Genomic DNA, 6488 nt, shown 5'->3' with positions numbered 1-6488 from the left:
AAGGAAAATATGATCATCAGATTAAACAGAACAATGGAAAGGAAAATATGTTTAAACACATATTTCGAGGGTATATCCTTCCCAAGGACAAGCAGAGCAAGATATCCATGACGGGATATAACGTAGAAAACCCTTTTAGGTAAGGGGAGAGGAATTTCATAACATTACCCATACAACGGTGTTTGGATAATTGAGCAGAAAACATTTAGCATTGGGCTTCAAATGTTCTTGTTGAAAATCGAAGTACCAGTGACATGCTTCGAGATAGCATTGACATGGCCTTCAAGCAAGGTCAGACCTTGGATACACAAAGGACCCATCAGGAACAACTTATGGAATAAGTCTTACAGTTTCCTCATGGAAGAATGGATAACATTGCTAAAAGGGAACTATAACAATAGGGCCTCCGGCCAGGTGGGCTAGGTATGACACCGCCTCACCGGTTCATATAAAGACCAACGTTATAACTCTTGGAAATATGTCCCAACCATCATATCTGACCGAGATTCAGATTTGATTGGTGTCAGGATACCTCAGACTCAGGATGCCTGAGAAGAAAAGGTGCAACACAATTTGATGAGATGACATTGTGAGATTCTCAGAAATGATCTATGGAAGTGAGCTCTGAAACAAGAGTTCATCAGTAAACCAAGGAGAGGATGAGGAGGTGGCTGATAGGCTCAGCAACAAATCATCGAGATTTCCAAAGGATTGATTTCCACAATTATGTGAACAAGGAAATATCATTAGTCGGATCAAAAGATATAATGGTGTATGCTCGAGGGAAACATACACAACTGAACAATGATGGAAGGGTGCACCCAGGAATCTGGACTAGGTAGCACGATCAATGTTCGAATGATGATTCAATAAGCAATAGATTTAGAATGAAACTGTAGACCAATAACTTCAAAGCAATAGGGTTGCTAGAAGTTTAGAATTTACACATCACAGACCATTTGTCGGTATTCTGGTTAGAAACAACACGGAGACCAAGAAAAGAACGCAAAAGGCGGAAGATATTACTATATCAAGAACTCTCGAGAGGTGGTAAAATTACCACGACATTCTTGACATAAAAGGTGGTAAAATTCCAAGGTAAAGATGAACAAATGCGGGATAGCAAGGATCTCAAGGTATAACACAAAACACGAATAAGTTTGTGTTGAACGGAAGGCAATAAAGTGGTCAGTGTTAACACAAACCATTGAGGGGCGAGGATGCTATTTCTCATCAAGAATTCGATATATATCTTGGAAGAGCTCAGGATGTTGCTGATGACCACGACACATTTGTCGAGAGATTTCATGAAGATGTAATCGGTCGGCGATGACATCAAGTCAAATTAATGATGAAGCAAGAGGTTAATGGAACCACGGTTATGGCATAAACTCGAACTCAAGCTTGTTGTTTAAGGTGAAAGGGAATGACGAGGAAAATCGACGTAAGCTTAATTCATCGTCGAAAATTGTGCTCCAAGAAGAAGGACCGGGTAGCACAGTTAAAATCATCACGACAATGATATAGCCAAACAGGCTAGGAATGACATGATCGGGTACAAACTCGTACTTATAGAAGCTTACTGAAGAGTGGTTGAACCGTAGAGCGGACTCGGTTCAGTTATCGATGTCTTTGAGTGTTCAATAACTCAGAGCCCATGAAAAATTGTAATCAGTGAGTAGGTAGTACTTGATGAAGAACTCATAGGAAGTTATGCAGTTCCAAGATAATCTCGAGATACCATGGGGTAATACTCGACGACAGATCAAAGTAGAGGTTGTACCGGGGTATTGATCCACAGAAGACAAGTGCTTACACTTGCATCAAAAATGGTATTTAAAGGAGAACATGGTCGGAACCACGATTGTAAAAGGCCATACCCCAGATATAAGATGAACTTATATCAAGGGAATAATTAATTTTAAAAGAAGCTTCGATGAGAAGATGTACATCGGGTCCATGGGCATGAACACAAAGTTCAAGGTCGACTCCCACTTCTCCAATGCATAACCTTTCATCCACTTCTCGCGTTCGATTAAGTTGCAGTGTTGAAATTTTATCTGGCGAAGCACCAGAAGAGTATGACTCGTGAAAACTTTCGAGTTCTCACCCATTAAGGAGGGCATAGGTTCAACCCATCGGAGCATCTTATAATCATATACCAGAATCTTTAGAAGTAATTAACTCAAGCTCGAAGACAGAGCATGGTTAAGAAAGCAGAGGATACAATTTACCAAAGGCATTATGTATCAGAGGAAAGGCTCACAAGGTTATTGAATATGAAGGGCGTTGTCAGATAATAATCCAACAGTGGATATGGTGATCCACAATGGAGCTGATGTGAGTATCGATACCCAATCAGAGGAAGAAAGAATGCAAATGTATCGTTTTACAGAACATCTGAATAATTCAACGTTTTAATAACAAAGGAATTATGATTTCCAAATCAAGGGATCAGGAGCAAACGCTCCGATCAAGGACGGACAAGTTGGATAGACTTTAGGGGTACCATCGATGGCAATCTGATTGGCCGAGGACCAGCTCACGTTTTAAATGACATCTGAGCCGGAAGGATGAATTCTATGATCTGAGTGAGGATTGTGAGCATTCGCAACCTATTGAATCAACGGACTCAAAATGATATTGACAAAGGTTGCCAATAAGATTACTATACTTATGGGATTAACCATAATGCAAGCAAGCAAGAATTTCAGGAGCAATAGGTTGCTCAGGATTTTTGGAAGACCGAATGGTATTTTGAATTCTTTGGCGAAACACCTGAACAACTGGGAATGAGCGGATACCCGATAAGTGCGAGAATTATCCGTAGGGGTGTATATGTGGATAATGAACTGCAAGGCAGTAGGCACAAAGTATTCTCGGAAAAATAGAGAGAATTTCCGAGGTATCTTGTAATAACAAGAACAATTGGGAACGGAGTTATGGACGACAAGTGTATGTAGCTTTCCATAGGGACTTATCGGTGGTATGGAATTGCAACGGCGAAGGACACAAAAGTCTCGGGGGAAACATCGGAGAGTATCTTCAAAATATTCTGGTGCAGCCAGCGATCATCTGGACTGAAGAGGCTCTCCGGGAGAAAGTAATTACGAGAACCTAATGTTAGAGTTTTAGTAAATTCATTTAACCCGAATAGAAGAGATGTCAGAGTCCCAGAGTATAGGTCAAGGAATAAAAGATCCTAATACCTCCCGATGGCGACGTGGGCCCATGGGCCACACAGCCATGTTAGTAAAAGTTTTTCAACGACTAGACTCGACTTCGGCCAAGGAGTTGGAAAGGGGATTCCTACAGGCAGTCGGCTCTGATACCAACTTGTGACGCCCCCGATTCAATCGTACACTAATCATGCACACAAATGTGTACGATCAAGATCAGGGACTCACGGGAAGATATCACAACACAACTCTAAAACATAAATAAGTCATACAAGCATCATAATACAAGCCAGGGGCCTCGAGGGCTCGAATACAAGTGCTCGATCATAGACGAGTCAGCGGAAGCAACAATATCTGAGTACAGACATAAGTTAAACAAGTTTGCCTTAAGAAGGCTAGCACAAACTGGCATACAGATCGAAAGAGGCGCAGGCCTCCTGCCTGGGATCCTCCTAACTACTCCAGGTCGTCGTCAGCGGGCAGCACGTAGTAGTAGGCACCTCCGGTGTAGTAGGGGTCGTCGTCAACGGTGGCGTCTGGCTCCTGGACTCCAGCATCTGGTTGCGACAACCAGAAAGAAAGGAAAGGGGGAAAAGGGGGGAGAAAGCAACCGTGAGTACTCATCCAAAGTACTCGCAAGCAAGGAACTACACTACATATGCATGGGTATATGTGTAAGGAGGCCATATCAGTGGACTGAACTGCAGAATGCCAGAATAAGAGGGGGATAGCTAATCCTATCGAAGACTACGCTTCTGGTAGCCTCCGTCTTGCAGCATATAGAAGAGAGTAGATTGTAGTCCTCCAAGTAGCATCTCCAAGCAGCATCTCCAATAGCATCGCATAGCATAATCCTACCCGGCAATCCTCTCCTCGTCGCCCTGCGGAAAAGCGATCACCGGGTTGTCTGTGGAACTTGGAAGGGTGTGTTTTATTAAGTATCCGGTTCTAGTTGTCATAAGGTCAAGGTACAACTCCAAGTCGTCCTGTTACCGAAGATCACGGCTATTCGAATAGATTAACTTCCCTGCAGGGGTGCACCACATAGCCCAACACGCTCGATCCCATTTGGCCGGACACACTTTCCTGGGTCATGCCCGGCCTCGGAAGATCAACACGTCGCAGCCCCACCTAGGCTCAACAGAGAGGCCAGCACGCCGGTCTAAACCTAAGCGCACAGGGGTCTGGGCCCATCGCCCATAGCACACCTGCACGTTGCGTACGCGGCCGAAAGCAGACCTAGCCTAGTGGCATTCCAGTCCAATTCGGCGCGCGCCGCTCCGTCGCTGACGTCTGAAGTGCTTCGGCTGATACCACGACGTCGGGATACCCATAACTACTCCCACGTAGATGGTTAGTGCGTATAGGCTCGTAGCCAGACTCAGATCAAATACCAAGATCTCGTTAAGCGTGTTAAGTATCCGCGAACGCCGAACAGGGCCAGGCCCACCTGTCTCCTAGGTGGTCTCAACCTGCCCTGCCGCTCCGCCACAAAGTAACAGTCGGGGGCCGTCGGGAACCCAGGCCCACCTCTACCGGGATGCAGCCACCTGCCCCTTCAGCCCCCAACTCCGAACAGTATCACAGGTAATGTAACAGTGTAAAGTATATAGTATATGCCCGTGATCACCTCCCGAGTGATCACGGCCCAATAGTATAGCAAGGCAGACTGACAAGAATGTAGGGCCAATAATGATAAACTAGCATACTATACTAAGCATTTAGGATTGCGGGTAAGGTATCAATGACTGTAGCAGCAATGTCAGGCTATGCATCAGAATAGGATTAACGGAAAGCAGTAACATGCTACACTACTCTAATGCAAGCAGTATAGAGGAGAATAGGCGATATCTGGTGATCAAGGGGGGGGGCTTGCCTGGTTGCTCTGGCAAGAGAGAGGGGTCGTCAACTCCGTAGTCGAACTGGGCAGCAGCAGCGTCGGTCTCGTAGTCTACCGGAGAGAAGAGGGGGAAGAAACAATGAATACAATGCAAACAAATGCATAACGATGCATGACATGACAAGTAACGATGCTAGGTGTGCCCATTCGCGGTAGTAGGTGATACCGACGAAGGGGGGAAACATCCGGGAAAGTATTCCCGGTGTTTCGCGTTTTTGGACTGATGAACCGGAGGGGGAAAGTTGCGGGTTCGATAGGTTAGGGGTGTGTGGCGGACGAACGGACCGCGTATCCGGAATCGTCACGTCGTTCTGAGCAACTTTCATGTTGAAAATATTTTAATCCGAGTTACGGATTAAAAGATATGAATTTTAAAAGATTTTAATAATTTTGGAATTTAATTATTTATTTAATTAATTCGAAAAAATGTATTTATGATGTCAGCATGATGTCATGCTGACGTCAGCAGTCAACAGGGTTGACTGAGTCAACCTGACATGTGGGTCCAGTGGGACCCACATGTCATTCGCTGTTTAGGTTAATTATAGATTAGTTAATTTAATTACTATCTAATTAACCTAACTAGTTAATTAAATCAATTAACCCGGATTAATTAACTTAACTAATTCATTAGATAATTAATTAATTAATTATTAATTTTATTAAATCATTTTTTTATTTATTATTTTTATATTTAATTCCCTTTTTTTTTATAAACGTTATGGGCATGGGGCCCATCTGTCATAGGCCCCAGGGGCCTAACGGGCGCACGGGTAAGCGGCCGCTGGGCACTGGGTGCGGGCGCCCATCGAGGGCGAGGCCGTGGCCTCGGCTGGGCACACCCGTGAGCAGGGGGGCCTCGGCCAGGGCCGGCGAGCGGCACCTGGGGCGGGGTGGAGGAGAGCCGGGGCGTGCGGTGGGGCGTGGGCACGCACCGGCGAGCCAGGGCGCAGCCGAGCGCAGATGTGCGCACGCACAGCGGCGGCGAGTGGCCAGGGGGCGAATGCGGTCGACATGGCCGTCGAATCGACGACAGAGTGCAGGGGGAGCAGGCGGCCGGTGGCCTCACCAGCGTTGAAGAGAAGAGGGGCGGTGAGGCGTGAGGAGGCCGGTTGTGGAGGAGGATGAAGGCGGGCGGTCCGGCGACGCAGCGTCGAGGATGCGGGGAGGCGCGGTCCGGCGAGGAAGGTAGTCCCGCGAGGTGGCGAGGTGGCTCCGGTGACGAGGAGTCGAGGGTGACGGGGCGGCTGGTAGAGGCGGCAGGACGCATGCGGCCAGCGGTGCCCGCGACGGGGCGACGCGGTTCGTGCGCAGCGGCCTGTCAGGGAGTGGAGTGGAGGAGGCGGAGTGGTTGGGGGCGATGGAGGACGACGACGAGCGAGATCGGGCGCGAGGGATGCCCCGATCCA

This window comes from Triticum dicoccoides, chromosome 2B (genome assembly GCF_002162155.2).
Source record: "Triticum dicoccoides isolate Atlit2015 ecotype Zavitan chromosome 2B, WEW_v2.0, whole genome shotgun sequence".
NCBI classification, from domain to species: domain Eukaryota; kingdom Viridiplantae; phylum Streptophyta; class Magnoliopsida; order Poales; family Poaceae; genus Triticum; species Triticum dicoccoides.
Note: the sequence above shows the minus strand (reverse complement) of the source record.